The sequence below is a fragment of the Sapajus apella genome, unplaced genomic scaffold (assembly GCF_009761245.1).
Source record: "Sapajus apella isolate SASKATOON/1434 unplaced genomic scaffold, GSC_monkey_1.0 scaffold76, whole genome shotgun sequence".
In the NCBI taxonomy this organism is placed as follows: Eukaryota; Metazoa; Chordata; class Mammalia; order Primates; family Cebidae; genus Sapajus; species Sapajus apella.
The window spans coordinates 4,883,046-4,902,296 of NW_022437016.1; the positions used below are offsets into that span (position 1 = coordinate 4,883,046).

Sequence of the window (19,251 nt, forward strand, 5' to 3'; positions counted from 1 at the left end):
TCCATCCATGTTCCTGGAAATAACATGATCTTATTTTTTTAATGGCTGCATATTATTTCATCGTACAAAAATGTATCACATTTTTTATCCAGTCTATCATTGAAGAACATTGAGGTTGATTCCATGTTTTTGCTATTGTGAATTGTGCTGCAGTGAACATATGCATGCATGTGTCTTTATTATAGAATAATTTATATTACTTTGGGTATTTGAATAGTAGTTCTTGCTGGGTCAAATCATAGGTCTGTTTTTAGCTCCTTAGGAACTGCTACACTGCCTTCCACAATGGTTGAGCTGATTTACACTCCCAGCAGCAGTTTATAAGTTCTTTCCTTTTTCTCCAAAAACTTGCAAGCATCTGTTATTTTTTAATTTTTTAATAATAGCCATTCTGACTGGTGTGAGATGGTATCACATTGTGGTTTTGATTTGCATTTTTCTAATGATCAGTAATGTTGAGCTTTTGTTCATCTGCTTGTTGGCTGCATGTATGTCTTCTTTTGAGAAGTGTCAGTTCATCTCCTTTGACCATTTTTTAACAGGCTTTTTGGGATTTTTTTCTTGTAAATTTGTTGAAGTTCTTATAGATGCTGGATACTAGAACTTTGTCAGACACACTGTTTGCAAAAATTTTCTTCCATTCTGTAGCTTGTCTGTTTACTCTATTGATAGTTTCTTTTGCTGTGCAGAAGCTCTTTAGTCTAATTTGATTCCATTTGTTAATGATAAACAACTTCAGTGAAGTCTCAGGATACAAAATCAACGTACGAAAATTACTAGCATTTCTATACAACAACAGTCAAACCAAGGGCCAAATCAGGAATGCAATCCCATTCACAACTGTCCAAAAAGAATAAAATACCTAGGAATACAGCTATCCAGAGAAATTAAAGACCTCTACAAGGAGAATTACAAAACAGTGCTCAAAGAAATCAGAGATGACACAAACAAATGAAAATATAGTCCATGCTCTTGGACAGGAAGAACCAGTATCATTAAAATGACCATACTGCCCAAAACAATTTATATATTCAATGCTATTCCTATTAAACTACTGCTGAGATTCTAGAAACTAGAAGCTAGAACTAGAGAAAACTATTTTAAAATTCATGTGGAACCAAATAAAAGTCCAACAGACAAGGCAATCTTAGCAAAAAGAACAAAGCTGGAGGCATCACATTACCCAACTTCAAACTATATTACAGGGCTACAGTAACCAAAACAGCATAGTGTTGGTACAAAAACAGACATATAGACCAATAAAACAGAACAGATTCTAGAAATAAGGCCACATACCTACAACAATCTGATATTCAACAAAGGTGACAAAAACAAGCAATGAGGAAAAGACTCCCTAGTCAATGAATGGTGCTGAAATAACTGGCTAGCCACATGCAGAAGAATGAAACTCTACCCCTTTCTTACACCAGTGTATTCTCCCTGCCTGCACTCTTGTGCCCATGTTTGGTTATCTATTCAGTAGTCTGCATGATATTTTTAAAACCTAATGCTGCCTCTATAAGCAAAACAAACAAACAAAAACAAAAACAGCAACAAAAAAAATCAAGATATTAAAGACTTAAGGGTAAAACCAAAAACAATAAAAACCCTGGAAGACAACCTAGGCAATACCCATTTTGAACATAGGAACAGGCAAATATTTCATCATCAAGACCCCAAAAGCATTGCAACAAAAGCAAAAATTGACACTTAGATTCTTAACTTTCAATGCAAGACAGGTTTTTAGTAACTACAGTTCTCCAAGGGTGAAGATTCAGGTGCCATTGATAAATCAGTTGATATGAAGGAGATTCACAAAATGAAGATCACTATGTAAACTTGACAGATGAGGGACAAATAGTTGAGGCTGCATTTGTTTTCGTATAGCATAGAAAAGAAGACCTAGCAAAATATGCTTTGTGGTTAATGAATTTATAAGTGTATCTGCAAGATGGTTTGTTGTTCCTAAGTTTAGCAACAATCCTCACTATGCCAAATTCAGGGCTTAGTTTTCATAGCTCATCTTACTAAAACACTCTCATCTAGTTATTTACTCCTCCTTCTTTAAGCCCTTTCTTACCATGGCTCCTAGATCTGTGCACTCTCCTGATTTTCTTCCTACCTCCCTGGATATTCCTTCTCAGTCTTCATGGATGGCTCCTCTTCCTCTTACTGATCTCTAAATACGGCATTCTCTAACCTTCAAATCTGCCCCTACTACCACCAGTGGTCAACACCACTGTTGACCCACACCTCCACAAAAGACATCTTTTCCTCCCAGTTTCTGATATTAAAAAAAAAAAAAAAAAAACTTGAATTCACCTTGACTTTTTACTTTCTCAAATCTCACACCCAATCTATCAGAAAATTCCATTGATTGAACCATTCAAACAGAGCCTGAAAAGTCCATGCTACTACCACATTTTACATGGATAAACCACATAGATACCTAATAGGTCTCCCTGCCTGTGCTCTTGTGCCCATGTTTGGTTGTCTATTCAGTGGTCTAGATGATATTTTAAAAACATAATGCTGCCTCTGTGAGCAAAATCCTTCAATGATTTTCCATCAGATTCAGAATAAATTCAAATTCCTTATCATAAACTACAAAGCCGTATATGATATTAACATGTGCTCCCTCTCTAACCTAATTCTCAGCATTCCTCCAAAGCTCACTTTGTTCTAGACTCACCGCCTGCCTGTAGTTACCATCCATTGCTACATAACAAATTATTGGAAAACTTAGTGACCAAAACAGTAAATATTTAGAATCTCTCACGGTTTCTGTGGGTGAGAAGTTTGGAAGCAGCTTAGCTGAACTGTTCGAATTCAAAATCTTTCATGAGGTTGCAGTCAAGTTGTCCACTAAGGCTGCTTTCATCTGAAGACTTGATGGGAGGTGGCATATCCACTCGTAGGGTGCCTCACTCACATGATCAGCAAGTTGATGCAAGCTGTTGGAAAAAGGCCTCAGTTATTCTCCCATAAGGACCCCTCTTCAGGACTCCTGTGTGTTCTCATGCATAGCACTGACTACTCCCAAAGTGAGTGATCTAAGAGACCTAGGCAGAATCACCAATGCCTCTTCTCACCTATTAGAGGAAGTTACGCTGTCACCTCTGCCATGCTCTGGCACAGACTAACTCTGTGTCAAGATGGATGGAAAGAGACTATACGAGGGAACACACACCCTGAAGCAAGGACCACTGGGGGTCCTGTCAGAGCCCGGCTATCACACATCTTGCTGTCTTACGGACCTGTATGTGGTAGCTCATCGTGCTTACTGCTTGTTCCTTCTGAATGAAAAGCTCTCTCCTTCGATTTGACCAAGCCTTGTTCTCCACTTTTATTCAGTTAATTACTTAATGTTATTTCTTCAAACTAGGCTTTTCACACCATCTTATCTAAAATAGTCTCCCTCTGTTTTTCAAAGGGTAGAAAGTTTCAGCTATACAGCAAGAACAAGTTCTGGAGATCCAATTTACATCATGGTGACTATAGTTGAAAAGACTGTGTTGCATACTTGAAATTTGCTAAAAGAGTAGATGTTAAATACACACACACACATACACACAAATGTAACTATGTAAGGTAATGAATATGCTAATTAGCTTGACTGTAGTAATCATTTCACAATGTGAATGTGTGTGTGTGTGTGTGTTTGTATCTATACATATAATGTATATGGGAAAGGATGAAGAGGGCACTGTCAAGACCCACAGTGGAATAGAGGTTGGTTCAGTGGGCCTGCCGCTAGAGGCATGGAAGAGCGTATCCTCCAAGGGTCCCTGAGCAGGCAGAACTGCCCTTAGAACACAACTGAGAGAGGCTGGAGCCAACAAGCCCATGTTCATTGCTTCACTATTCACAAAAGCCAAGATAAGGAATCAACCTTACTGTCCATTGACAAACAAGTAGGTAAAGTGTGGTATATACATAAAATGAAATATTATTCAACCTTAAAAAAGAAGAAAATCCTGCTGTTTGTGACAACATGGATGAACCTGGGACATTATGCAAAGTGAAATAAAGGCAGACACAGAAAGACAAATACTATATGATCTCATGTATATGTGGATTCTAAAAAAGTTACACTCATAGAAGCAGAGAATAGAACGGTGGTTGTCAGGGAATGGGGGTGAGAAAAATGGGGAGACGTTGGTCACAGGTTACAAACTTTTTCACTTATAACATGAGTAAGTTCTGGGTATCTAATGTACAGCATGGTGACTCCAGTTAATACTGTATTGTTTATTTGAAATATGCTAAGAGAACAGATCTTAGGTGTCCTTCACCCTCTTCCCCCACCACATACCCACACACAATGAAAATTACATGTAGGGAAGATGTGTTAATCAATTTAATTGTGGTAATTAGTACATATTACATATGTATGTCAAACTATCATATTGTACGCCTTGAACATATATAATTTTCTTGTTTGTATAAAGTAGCTGGGAAAAGACACATTGCCTGCCTTAAATGTATATAATTTTTGTCAATTATACCTCAATAAAGTTGAAAATAAATAAATAAATAATTCTCCTCATCACTATCCCATTACCTTACTTTATCATTTTTCTTAGTAGTTACTAATATGCTCCACAAAGGCAGAGTTTTAGCCTACTTTATCCATTGTTAAATCTCAAGTGTATAAAATAGTGTGCTGTACAAAGTAGATGCTCAGTAAATATCTGTTGAATGAATAGGTGAAAGAACAAAACCCACGTCTTGAGACATGAAGAGAAGCAGCACTTATCCAAGAAGCAGAGTACAGAGAAGTAAACTAATTCATTTCAAAAATTTTATTGAGCCTAATGAGCAAATTGCTGGATATTCAAAGAGGTCTAAAACAAAATTTCTGGCTTTTAGGGGCCCCTGGCAGAGCGAGTTTTAAATGTTAAGACTCTGAAGGTTAACAGGTTTTTAAGTTGTGTTTCATTGCCTATTGCAGTCATCATCTTTAAACACATTGCCCATCTTACAGCTGAACAGTTTGTATATCAGATGAAGAAACCCTCTTCTAGCTACAGCAGATTGTGCTGGAGTTAGGCCTCTAACACAGAGGATACCCTCCCGTATGCCAGTGATTCAATCTGTGATTTAAGTGGCTATCACTAAACAATTAATTGAGCGAATAAGATGCTCTGGGAAGTTTGAACAAAGAGTATCAGAAGAAAATTGCAAATATATAGGGGCACTAGAATTCCAGAAACCCTCAGACTAAATTGAGATAGATTTAAGGACATGGCAAGCCAAAGGCCTGTGGGAGCTGAAGTTCCAAGGTAGAGACTGTGAGTAAAGAGAGAAATCTGGAAAAGAGAGGGGAGAAAGGAGCAACAGCATCGACAGATGAAGAGGACCCATGACATACAGAGAATGTGAGAGAGGTGGAAAGAGACAAAAAGATAGATGGTCAGAGCCAAAAGCAAACACAGAGATCAACGGACCAAAACAGGTGGACCCATTCACTCCCAGAGCTGCCCACTTCCCCGTCAGAGGCTTAGTGATGCAGTTTCCCCTGCACTCCTGAGCTCTCGAAAACGTTCAACCAAAATATCTTCTACCCTTGTCTTCCTTAACCAAGTTGAGTTATTCTTTTATTTAAGACTAGAAGCACCCTAATGAAAGCAGGCAGTTTCTAGGGGAGGATATCTACGTATGCAGATTCCTTCAGGCATGAAATAAAACTCATGGCCCATGCTTAGCAGGTATTCATTTTTCCATGTTCCAGGATCAGCGGGGATAAACTTCCTCTGAATCATCTACCATTTTAAGCATGTCTTCTCTACCATATAGGGCACTCATGGACAGAGCAAGCTGAGATGCAGTTCAAGGCAAGAAGTAGAGTGAAATCAAGTTGGAGTTGACTCTCTCCTTCTAGACAATGGTAGGCAGTGAGCACCTTCAAGACAGCTTGGTTGGTTCCTCCCTGAATTCATTGTGCCATATGCAGATTCTGGCATTCGTGTGAGTATTCAGAAATGACTGAGCAGGTCTGCTTCATGAAGAAACCACAGCTCTGGCATATCTTCACTTCTGTGGCTGCTACTGATAATAGCAATAATCATAATCATAAATACAACACCATTTACTGAGTGCCAGCCTCTGTATTAAGCACTTTGTGTGTTTATTATCTCTCCTAACACGATTGGTTCCTTTCGTGGGTCTTCAATGACTGTAAGATTTTTGTGCCAAAATGATACTATTAGATTTATACTCTCCTTTGCAATGGCACAAATCTTCTTTTTTCCAAGAATAAAAGGCACAAGCTTCCAGTCCCTTTTCTCTTCCAGGACTAGCCAGCCTTTGTGGCTTAGACATTAAAAAGTTAGGAAGCGCTGGTTCAGGGAAACGAGATTTAGGATTAGAGTGAGCAGAAGGGCCTCTCTTTAGTAAGATGATAAAATGTTCTATCTAGAACTTTAGTATGACTTTATTATGTTGTTCCAGAAAGCAACGCCAGTTAAATTCTAAATAAAGGCAGTGGTACAGGCTTATGCCCGATTTTTTCAACCCTCACTGTGCATTAGAATTACCTGGGAACTTTTAAAAGAACACACTCCTGGATTCACTAGTGCTGAACATACTTTTATAGCTTGTGACCCAGCGATTCCAATCCTAGAGAGATACTCAACAGAAAAGAAAACACTTTTGATAACCAAAAGATTGATACAAGAATGTTAGTAGAAGCATAATTTATAATAGTCAAGAATGGGAAAGATGTCCATCAACAGCAGACTGGCTAAATGAATCATAACAGATTCATATAATATAACATCACATAATGAAATGTTCTACAGCAACAAGAAGGAACAAATCCCTAATATACTCCACAATACTGATGAATTCCATAAATACATGAAGCTAGACACGGAAGCATGCGGATCGTATGACTTCATTTATATAAAGTTCAAAAACAGGCAAAGTAAAGCTCTGTTGCTTTTTTTTCTACTTTCAACTCTTTAATCATTGTCGTCGATATTTTGGCCACCCCTTTGGCCCCACCCATTGGTAGTCTCAAGTAGGACAAGGATAAAGGAATAACTTTAAGGAGTATGATTCGACAATTCTGAAATCCTTTGACCCGTCATTCAGCTACTTGCGGGTATCATTTCCTAGAAATGGTGAGGAGAGAGCAGTACCTCTGGCCCAGGAGGAACAGCTTCTGCTCATTCTTGGGCTCTGAGACCCTTGTCGCTCACACCTGTAATCCCAGAACTTTGGGAGGCTGAGGTGGGCGGATCACTTGAGGTCGGGGGTTTAAGACCAGCCTGGCCAACATGACAAGAGCCCATCTCTACTAAAAATACAGCAAAAAAATTAACAAGGCATCATGGTGTAATCCCAGCTATTGGAAGACTGAGGCAGGAGAATCACTTGAACCCAAGAAGCAGAGGTTGCAGTGAGCCAGGATCGGGCCACTATACCCCAGCCTGGGTAACAGAGTGAGACTCCGTCTCAAAAATAATCATCATCATCATCATCATAATCTCTGCTGTTTAAAGTCAGGATAATGATTATCCTTGGGGAGAATGGGGTGGTAGTAAGTGGAAAAGGGCACAAGAGTCCCCCAGCTTGCTTTTGGTGCTGATGATGTTGTTTCTTCAACTGTGCGCTACATACATGGGTGTGTGTTCACTTTGTGACAATATGCTGTGCCACATATCATTGTGCACTTTTCTGTATGTCTGCTACAACTTATCAAAATGTTTGCTTAAAATAATACATGCTGAATCCCCACCCTCAATGGGTGATGATTCAGGTGTTGTAAGGTAGGTGGAGACCAGATAGTGGCTATTTAAAAAATCTCCCCAGGTGATTCTAATGTCCAACCAACATAAAAACTGCTAAAGCTTTGGTAAGACAGGACTGGATTTGAGTACTGGTTCTGTCAACTGCTGTGAATGTCACCTTAAGTAACCAAGCCCATCTCTGAGATTTGGTTTCCTCATTGTAAAGAAGATATACTGGTGCATACCCCACACATATATTATTTGAATTAAATGAGATAGAATAGATGAGGTTCTTAGCACACTGCAGGCTACCAAGAAAAAGTGTACAGTGAGTGTTAATTATTATTATATTATATAATTATGTTCAATATTGAGAGAAAGTATTTATAGTGCCTTACCCAGGCTTACTTAATACTAAACCCTATTTTTTTATGTTTGTTTCTGCATTTTGTACAATCTCAAGGACTCCAGGCCAATCCTTTCAAGGGACTATGACACTGTGAGCAAAGAAAGGAGGCCCTGCTCTTTCATCACAGGGTGTTGATTAGTTTGATTTCATGTTCCATGGTTATTATTGATCTGGGGAATGACTGATGGTCACTGGTTGTCACTGTCTCATCTTTGCTATAATTGCATGAAATATTTGCCGGGGTTGAGCACCTCTTACTCAGATGCATTAACAATAATTTCCTCAAATGTGTTTCCTTAAAAGAGATTGAATTATTTCCAAAGGTCCTGTGCATCTCCTTTGCAGTGCAGGAAAAAGTGCATCCATAAATTACTCAATTGACACAGATGGGGACCTGAATGGCAGAGCAGTCGGCTGCAAATTCTTCTTCCCAGACACGTCCTGTCTGATGGTGGGGCTGGCAGAGGCTCTGGGGGTGCCACCCTGGTCACGCACAAGCATGACTGGTAGTTCCTCTCAGAGGAGGAAGTGGACAGGCCACTAATCCGTGTCGGGGCTTTCGAGTTTGACAGCAATGACTAAGGCGACTTGAAATTAATTTCTCTGCTGTGATAGCTCTCTATTGCTTTGCCTATCTCCTCATAGCTGGAAAAAAGCGGTGAAAGGAGTCAGAGGAGAATGAGCACCTCCTAATGCTAACACAAAATTGGATACAAATTCTTGCTGCACCATTTACTGCTTATCTGCTATTTTCTGTCTGACCCTCAGTTTCCTCATCCCTAAAATGGGAACGTGCTTGCAGGTCACGTACGTAAAGTCCCTGGCATGTGTGTAATAAACTCCTGTCTGTGGAGTCTGATGCAACCTAAATCACTGGTGCTGGAAGATTTTTTAGAGTTCTGCCTCTACTATTCCCAAACAGCTTAGGTTTCCTAAACAGCACTTATTTCCAAAATATATTATATTCCCTTCAAATAAGGAAACCCCTTTCAAAATGTTTTCTTTGTTGTTCTACCCAATGATTAAAAAAACTGAGTGAATAAGTTAATAGCTGAAATAGCCATAGAAGACTATTTTTTTTTCTGAGTCAATAAATCAATTATGCTGATTTTACTAGAAGTCAATTTGAATTTTTAAAGTGTTTAATAGTGAAATACTTCCTTGTTACCTTAACAAGCACACTAAAATAAGACCAAAGACGAAATACCATGCATAAGCAAAAATTATATCATCCAGTGCCAATAGACTGTAACATGGAAAAAAAGTAAGGCATTATGCTAAAGCCTGCATTTTCAATTGCTTGTATGAAGTTTAAATTTGGGGGTGATTATTGGATCAAGCATTATGTTAACCATTATGCAGTTTTATGTAACACAATCTTTAAGAAGACTCTATAACCTATATATTATCATTCCTACTTTACAGATGGAGAAATTAGGAAGGTCAAAAATGTTAAATAAATCCCCCAAATTCACACTGTTAGTAAACCTAGAACTTTAAGCCCAAGTCTTCCTGAAGACAAAGTCAAGGCCATTTTCACTTTATTAGACTGACCTGGAGCCTTTAGCATTCTTGGTCAATATGCAGGAGGGAATAAATGAGAACAACAACAATTGCTGAAAAATCTTTACATTTTGACATAATTAAGCAAGTGCAATTTCCCCATGAACTGACTGCTTCAATAGGCTCAACTCCCGAACAGCAAGTTTGGGCATTGATTCATTTAACAAAAATGTATTAATCACCTACTATGTGTCAAGAACTGTACTTGGCACTGGGGCAAAATGTTGAGAAACAGAAGCTCCGTCCCTGTTCCCCTGAAGCTAACATCCACACATGGGGAAGAGAAGAAATGGAGATTAACTCAGAAATAGTACAAGATCATAATTTGAAACTTTGACAAATACTTTTAAGAAAGAAAACTGAGGAGATCTGATTTAGTTTCTGTGTGTAGGTTTGAAAGGGGGGTATCAAGAAATATTTCCCCCAAGGATATGAAAGGAGTGATATTGTGGTGAAAATTTGCAGTGGAATTTAAATATAACTAGACAAGGATTTGGAAAGAAGCCATTCCAGGCAGAAGTAACAGTGTTTGCAAAGATCCTGAACATCACGTATTTGTGATAACAAAGTCATACTAGCGTAGCTGGAAAACAGAAAGGAAGGGAAAACATGACAGATTGTATTTTCAAAGACGGCCACAGCAATATCTCCCATCCCACATGCTCTTCCATAATACAATGTTGCCCCCTCCTCATTAAGAGATGGAGACTATTGTCACACATCTCTAAAATCCCAGTGGGTCCCATGATTGATCTGACTAATTAAATGTGATGGATATGGCTGTGGACCATTTTAGATGTAGCTCTTAGCTGGCTTGGCAGCATATGCTTCTTGTTGCTTGGAAGCCAGCTTCCATGCAGGAAGTGTGGCAGTCTTAGAATATCACATGTTAGGGACCTGAAGAATGAGACATCATGGAGTGAGACAAAAGACAAAGTGCACTGAATTACCAGACATGCCTCTACACATGACCAAGAAGAAGCCATGGTGGAAATTGATCCTTCAGGCCCAACTTGCCCCACTGATATCAGATGGCTTAGAGAGAAGCCACCTAGCTGATCTCTTCTTAAATTCTTGACATCAAAATTATGAGCAAAATGAATATTTTAAGCCACTACATTTGGGGATGATTGGTTGCAGCAGTAGATACCTAGACCATATATGTGGAAATAAATGACAACCCAAATGAGAAGATGCAGGGGTTCTTTACTCAGAGCTTTCTACAGCAAGGAAGTCAGTCAACCTCATTAGTGTTTGACAGACTCAAAAGCAGGCAGGGGAGTGGGAGAGGCTTATAACGGAAAAAATGAAGGGTTCAGGTGCTCTGAGTGGAGGTTGTTGGCTCAAGAAGGTGGAAACAGGCATCCTATATGATTAGTTTATGAAGAGTGCTTGACTTTCTCCAGTTGGTCTTGACTTAGAAGTGGGGGCAAAGATTAAGGAAGTGGCAAGGATTAACCAAGTTCTGACCATTTTGGGCTGATTGCTGCAGAGGTTGTGGGTCAGAGTTCTACTGCTGATATGGTTTGGCTGTGTCCCCAGCCAAATCTCATCTCAAATTGTAGCTTCTATAATTCCCATGTGTTGTGGGAAGGACCTTGTGGGAGATTATTGAATCATGGGGCGGTTTCACCCCATACAGTTCTCGTGGTAGTAAATAAGTCTCATGAGATCTGATGGTTTTATAAGAGTTTTCTTCTTTAGTTTGGCTCTCATTCTCTCTTGGCTGCCACCATGCAAGACATGCCTTTCATATTCCACCATGATTATGAGGCATCCTCAGCCACATGGAACTATGAGTATCTTAAACTTCTTTTTCGTTATAAATTACCCAGTCTCCAGGTATGTCTTTATCAGTAGCATGAAAACGGACTAATACAACTGCCAAACGTGATCTGGCCACTTGCCATTTCTATATTCAGTATCTAAGGCATCATGAGGCAGGGTGAGGCTGCAGGGGTAAACAAGAAGCAAATATCTTTTCCTTAAGAATTTTAGGCTTCATTAAGAATATTGTTCCAGATGTGCCAATTGGAATTGACTTGTGTTTGGCATACAGACACTTAATGTGCAAAAGAGGTGAAGAAGTTAAAGAGAGCACACAAAACATGTATTCAGGAACCATGATGCCAAATACCTGCAAATTAATTAGTGAGTTGGTCAGGACTTGGGAGATTCAGAAAGACGTGGGATGTGTCTGAGCCAAGCAAGCAACACGGGATCCAGAAGTGAAGAACAATGTATGACCCAATAAAATGTCATCAGAAAAAGGCATCAGGCCCTAGGCTTGGGCCTGTTAATTTACTCATTTGACAAATGCTAAATTTGCCTTTTTTACAGGTGGGGGACTTTTTTAGTGCTGGAGACAGGCCGTAAAACAGAACAAACCAAGTCCCTCCTCTCATGAAGTCTGTAATTTAATGGCGAGGGAATAGATAATAAATATGTAAGAAATCAATACCAAGCGAACTATGAAGAAAATAAATAGTGAGTCTGGACAGAGAGTGACTGGAGGGTGGGGTGGCAGCTGTGGATTAATTTAGGAAGGGCAATCCAGGAAGGCTTTCTAAGGAGATGGCACTAAATGGTGAGAGAGAGCCATGGATGCTAAGGTCTAGGGGAAGACCCAGGGAAAGAGCACCACAGACAGACAAAACAGCCGTGCAAAAGTCCTGAGGCTGGAAGAATCTGAGTATATTTAAGGGCCTGAAAATAGAGCTGCTGTGTCTTGAGAATTGTGAGGCAGAAGTCAATAAATACAAAATGAGGTTAGGTGAGGGTCAGATCATAGTGGGCGTTATAGTCCACTGCGAGGAGTCTGGATTTTATTTAAATACAATTCAAGGCCATTGGAGAACGTTATGCTTGGGAATAAATTGGACTAAGGAGTGCGATTAGATCTAACTTACACTTTTAAAAGCTCACTTTCCTGGTTTTCCAAGAATAACCTTTAAAACATGCTACAGTGGTTGTGAAATTCGGAGAAAACCATAGATTCCAACAAGAGAACAGACAGGGCATAACCCTAGAGGTGGTGAGGCACTTACAGATATTATCAAGGTATGGGAAGATGGTGACTCAGTTTCTAGATACAGGACACCGGTGTTAGAGGAGAAATTTAAAGACCCAGTGGATGGACACTGTGACTCACACCTGTAATCCGAGCACTTTGGGAGGCTAAAGCGGGAGAACTGTTTGAGGCCAGAAGTGGGAGACCAGCCTGAAAAATGCAGTGAGACCCCCATCTCAACTAAAAAATTAAAAATAACTGAGCATGGTGCACATGTCTATAGTCCTAGCTACTGGGGCAGCTGAGGCGGGAAGATCCCTTGAGCCCAGGGAATGAAGACTGCAGTAAGCCATGACCATGTCGCTGCACATCAGCCTGGGTGTCTTAAAAAAAAAAAAAGGAAAAAGGTCCAGCCACCAAACCACAGCCTAAATTCAAAGTGACTCTCAATTATATCATTAGAAACATAGCTATAATTTATTCAATACACTATGTGCCAGAAAATGAAACATACTGCCTTGTTGAATCTTCACAATGAAGTTCATACTATTATCTCCATTTTACAGATGAGAAAACTGAAGCTCAGAGAGTTAAAAAGGCATGTTCAAGTTTTCACAGTTTGTAAATTGCTGTGCTGAGATGCAGACACAACTTCTGCAGCCCGTATTCTTAACTACTATGCATATTATTTTCTTAAGCAAGATAGGCTTTGATATTTAGTCACCTGAATAATGAAAGCAGCTGCAGTAAATGCCCCTAGTCACATGACTTAAGGCCATGCTCTGCCCTCAAACCTGGGACAGGTCCATGGTGCTGGTCAGAAGACTCAGTTGTAAAGGGAGGATGAATGTGGTAACCAGGAATTGGGCAGGTTCCAACTATCAGGCTCTTGTCTAACTTAAAAAATCATCACCAACAATACATAAAGAATCCAAATTTGGAAACGATTGAATTTCTCAGCTGCAGCCATTGCCCGCCTGTAGCCCCCGCATGTGCACATGCATACAGATATGCACATATCCGCCTCTGCATATGCCCGGAGATAGGTACGGCACGTGTGCATTCTTTTCAGTTTTGCAGAAGCAGCAGATGGATAATTGCAGCCCCTAAGTGCCTAATCTGCTCTCCGGGACACGGGCAGATTTCTGAGCCAACAAACTTAATTGAACTTTCTATTCCAGCTGGAAAAGGTTACAGAGTTGCTGTGCACACAGCACAGGCAGAATGAAAAGGTCAGCAGCTCAGTCCTCTTTGTAATGGATTGACCAAAGGCATATTGTTTTCTTTTTCTTTCTTTTTTCGCTTTTTTTTTCTATTTTTTTTCCAGAAATATTTCTCACAACCACTGGATTGTAAAACTTAATTAGCCACGTGGTGTTTCCCTTCCCCAGCATTTAATGATGTTCATATAATGCTGGCACTGTCTCTGGTCCTCAGAAAGGTTGCTTAAGCCTGTATTTGAGAGAAAGCAAAGCATTTATTTAAAGGTAAGTACCTGGTCTTTTAAAAGCTCCTTAAACACATGCTGAAAGACTCTCTACAGCAGTACATCTCAAACTTTAGCATGTGTACGAATTACTCTGCAAGCTTTTGAAAACACAGAGTCCTGGGCTCATCCCCCAGAGATTCTGAATCAGATCAGGGGAGAGCCTGAGAATTTGCATTTTTAATAAGCTCTGAGATGATGCTGATGCTGCTGGTTCCAGCACCAGATGTGAGCACTCCTGCTCTACAATCCTATCTCAACTGAACCTTCTGGCCTTTTGTATCATTAAGTGTATTAGTAACAGCACTGTATCCTAAAAGATGGAAGAGAAGAGAGCCTGTTCAAATAAATGTGTGCTGGTGAGACCACTCAGAAAATGAGGTTCCATTCTGAGTGCAACATTTTAAGAAGCCCATTGGAAGCTGGAGTCTGTCCACAGATACATGACACAGAGGCAATGTGGTGACATTGAAGCCAGACTTTAAACGATGGGTACAATTTGAACATGTTGTGTTCTGGGGGCAGGCAGAGGATGCATGGAATTCTACAAAAGACTAAATAACTTTTTTAGCTGAAGAGGAGAGAAATTTTGAGAAACACGATTCCTGTCATCAAATACCTGCAATGCTGTTATGCAAAACAGGGATTAAGTTTTGTCACTGCACCTTGAGGCCAAAAACAGAAACTTGGGGGAGAGGAGGGATAAATTTTCATTCAATATAAGGAAGCAGTATAAGAAAGCAGTTTATAATAACTAAAGTTGAGAATTGACTATGGCATGAGAGAGTTAGCTCCCTGCCATTGGGAGTATCCAATCAGAGACCGAGGAACTACATACTGGGAATTGAGGCATTACATAGAAAGTTGTACTAGACAGTTAATTTCTCCCACAGTATTCTACACACAATTAGTGTTCAGTAAATGTCCAAATAATATATCTCTTGATTTGCTGGTCTTGCTTCCTATAGTATTTCTCAAATGAGTCCCTCATGACGTCTTACTTGGATTCTTGCAGTAACTTTTGATATGGTTTCCTTGCTTCCAGTTTTGCCTGCCATTAAACTCATCCTTTACATAGCTGCCAGATAATCTATTAAAAATGCAAATATGACCATGTCATCCTGTGGATAATTTCATCCTCTGCTTAATACCCATAGCTGTTTAGCTGTTTGGATAAATTCATCTTCTGCTTAATACCCTTAACTGTTTTTCCATTGTCTATAAAATAATTGTCACTTTTCCTCACATGACATACAGGGCCTCTGTGACCTAGACAACATTTATGTGTCAGATCTCAATTCTTGCTACTCTTTCCTCAGGTGAAAGTAGCTGACTTGGATTTCGTCTTATACATGGTCTGTTGCTTAGTCTCTCTGCTTTTGCTTAGCATATATTGTCTGCCTGGAATGTCTTTGTCTTTTTTTCTTCACACAGCTAACTCTTATCTACCTCCCAAGACCTAGTTCAGGAGATGTCCTGATATGGTTTGGCTGTGTGTCCCCATCCGAACCTCATGTTGAAGTGTAATTCCCAATGCTGGGGGAGGGAACTGGTGGGAGGTGATTGGATCACGGGGGTGGATTTCCCTTTTGCTGTTCTCGGTGAGAGTGACTGAGTTCTCACAAGATCTGATGGCTGAAAAGGGTGTGGCACTTCCCTCTTCACTCTCTTTCTCTCCTGCTTCATCATGGTAAGACGTGCTTGCTTCCCCTTTGCCTTCTGCCATGCTTGTAAGCTTCCTGAGGCCTCCCAGCCATGTTTCCTGTAACAGCCTGCAGAACTGCAAGTCAATTAAACCTCTTTTCTTCATAAATTACCTGGTATCGGGTAGCTTTTGTTTGTTTTTTATTTGTTTTGTTTTTCAGATGGAGTCTCACTGTTCCCGGTGTGGTGTGACATGATCTCGGTATGCAGTGGCAGTATCTCAGCTCACTACAACCTCTGCCTCCTGGGTTCAAGTGATCCTTACACCTCAGCCTCCCAAGTAGCTGGGACTAGAAGCATGTGCCACCACACCTGGCTAATTTTTGTATTATTAACAGAGATGGGGTTTCGCCATGTTAGCCAGGCTGGTCTCAAACTTTTGACCTCAAGTGATCCACCCACCATGGCCTCCCAAAATGCCCCTATTACAGGCATCAGCTGCCATACCCAGCCTCAGGCAGTACTTTATAGCAATGTGAGAACAGACTAATACGTGTCTCTTAGAGGAAGCCTTCCAAATACCTGAGGTTGGGATCAAAATTACGAAGCACGCAGCCTGTGATTCAGAGATGAGTTAATTTGCTCTGATAATTATCACATTAAGGTGGAAGGAAAAGTTGTTTTCAACCGCAGAATAAGGAAATATATTCCTACAAAAATATAATGGAATCTCAAGAGGTGATTGTGTGTGTGTGTGTTTTTTAAGTATCACTTGTTAAAGTGGCTGTACATATAATGCCTATGGGGAACCGGGTGAACCTGGCCAGATGGAGACTGTGGAAATTACAGAAGGAATGGCCATCCCAAAATCTGCCTTTTCTGCACTCTGATGTGTTGTTACCATACGTATAGGAATGTCAGTGAGCCCAGTATTTCTAGATTTTATCTTTCAAAAGAATACAAAATCCAGGTTTTTATAGAAAACCTCATAATTTTAAAATGCTTTTAAAGTATTTGTTTTTCAACACTGCATGATTCAGATACACTATCAGCAGGGAAGGTATGGCTCATAGATTGCTATTTTGCAACCTCTTGTTTGAAGGCTTTTCCATGCAGGTGTTTTAACCTGCCTGTTATTCACCTGGCTGCCTCCACAGGCACAAGAACAGGTGAGAACTGGTCGTTTTTCTCTATCCCCAGGTGATGGGGGTCAGAAAAAAAAAAAACTAGTTTTTAAATTCACACGTTGCTTCTATTCAGATCATCTCTAACCTACAATATTCAGACTCTCCTTTCTTTTTCCATGCCTCAGTTTCCTCGACTGCTAAGGGAATCTTAATTTCCATTCTGTGTATATTGAAGAGTGTTTGTAAAATTAAATGAGACCGCTGAAGTGAAATTGCCTTTATAAAAATAGAACATCTGCATACAAGGCAACAAAACCCTGTGTTTCCTATGGCAGAGGCACCTATGTTTCTCACACTGTACTTCCTAATGGCTAGTTCCAATCTAAGAAAAGAATGAGGCCACTTTCCAGCAAGAGTATCTTCTGTTTCTCATAAATACTTTGGTGTAAGACAGGCTGGTTCACCAGGTAAAGTTAAAGATTGATTGGTAACTGGAATCCGAATTCAGAGATCAACTGAAAGGACATATGTACCTTTCCTTCCCACACTGTTGACTGAACCCTGGTTTAATATGTCACATGTCCTCCCACGCAGAGCTCTGCCAGACTACAGGGATTCTTGTCAATTGTTTTTGTTTTTGTTTTCTTACTTTGGAAAAATAAAGACATAGAGGAGACTATCAGTGTAAGCAAGTTGCTTGTACTAGGGTAGCCGCAGCTGACAGTTAACCCCCTCCTCCATGGTTGAAATAAAAAACTGAGATGAAGCCTTCCTAGAAAACAGGGCTGCCAGCAATTCCAATACGAATTACAAATGTGTTGAATCTACACAGCTGATAGGTTAAAAGCATGGGCTCTGAAGTAACGCTTAGTCAGGGACTAACTGTTACTTTCTTGATAGAAACTTGTGTTTGCTAGATTACCAAAACAAACAAACAAAAAGGCTGCAGGTCTTCACTTCTCACTATATTCATGCCCTTGTGACTTCATAGCTCCTCGCATCAATAGGAAGAGTCTGTTTCCCCACTTTCTTGAATCTGGACTTACCAATAGAATGTGGTAGAAGCGACACTGCACCAGTTCGAAGCCTAGGGCTCAGAAGAACTTGAAGGGGATGGTGGCTGCTCTCCTGCCGCTCCTCCTCCTCCTCTTTTTCTGTCTCCTTTTCCTCTGTCCATCTTTCTCTCTGCACACAGGTAAACTGAATCCTGCCACTGCCATAAGGGCAACCCTAGGCTCACCTGCTAGATGATGAAAGCTGTGAGATGGTCACCTTTATCACCCAGCTGACAGCCAGACAATGAAAGACATGTGAGTAGGATCATCCTAGACCAGCCAGTTCCCGGCTGACCTGCCATCTTACTGAAGAGGCATGAGTGAGCGCAGCCAAGATTAGTAGAGCCTTGCTTGGATCAGCAGAACCACCCAACTGAGAAGACTTACGAGAGATAATAAATGTGTATTGCTTAAGCCATTGAGATCTGGAGGTGGTTTTACATGCAGCAATATGTAGCTAACACAGACCCTAAGTAAGTTAGAGATTTTCCTGAGTCTTGATTCCTTTGCTCACACCACAAAGAACTATAGTAAATATTCCATGAATGGTTATTCTCACTAAGGGATTCTATTTGGAAAAATTTTATTGAAGTTGCATGTTTAAAAGCATCTTATCTTCTGAATGCCCTCCTCCACAAACTATACTCCCCCATACTACACACACAAGACAAATTTAGTGAAGCATCACTGTAAATGTAAAGTTTCATCAAGTACTTAGGAATAACTGTACTTAACTCTAACACCATCAGCAAATGACAAATAAGAATTATAATACCCATTTCCTTGAAAGAAAATGGGACAAAGTAAGACACATCACTGTTCCTGCCGCAGAACTAGGATTGGAGTTTTAAGCTCTACACTGTACCCAGTTTGGTAATTAGTGACTTGAGAGGCTAAATCTTTTCAATCTTTGGGATAGAAAAAGGCTCTGTCAAAAATAAGGCCTTGTAGTGGGCTCCAATATATTTTGGAAATTTCCAGAAAGACCTGTGGATGCAACCATTTCTATCATATTGTCTGCTCCAAAAGGCTTCTCTCTGTGCAGCCCTGCCTTGCATGCCATGTCTTGCCACATGTAATTCAAGACCACAGATAAGGAAGGAAGGAAGGAAGGAAGGAAGGAAGGAAGGAAGGAAGGAAGGAAGGAAGGAAGGAAGGAAAGAGGGAGGGAGGGAGGAAGGAAGGAAGGAAGGAAGGAAGGAAGGAAGGAAGGAAGGAAGG

General features: G+C 40.2%; 1 long non-coding RNA gene across 1 annotated transcript in view; it reads right to left on the bottom strand.

The window, feature by feature from the left end:
* Positions 1-1,675: 1,675 nt before the first annotated feature.
* The window catches only part of LOC116532359, a 241,611-nt gene continuing 224,035 nt past the window's right edge, over positions 1,676-19,251 (bottom strand). Inside the window, exon 4 of the long non-coding RNA XR_004260836.1 lies at positions 1,676-2,954. This is a non-coding gene — a long non-coding RNA (uncharacterized LOC116532359). The remainder of the gene's footprint in view (positions 2,955-19,251) is intronic.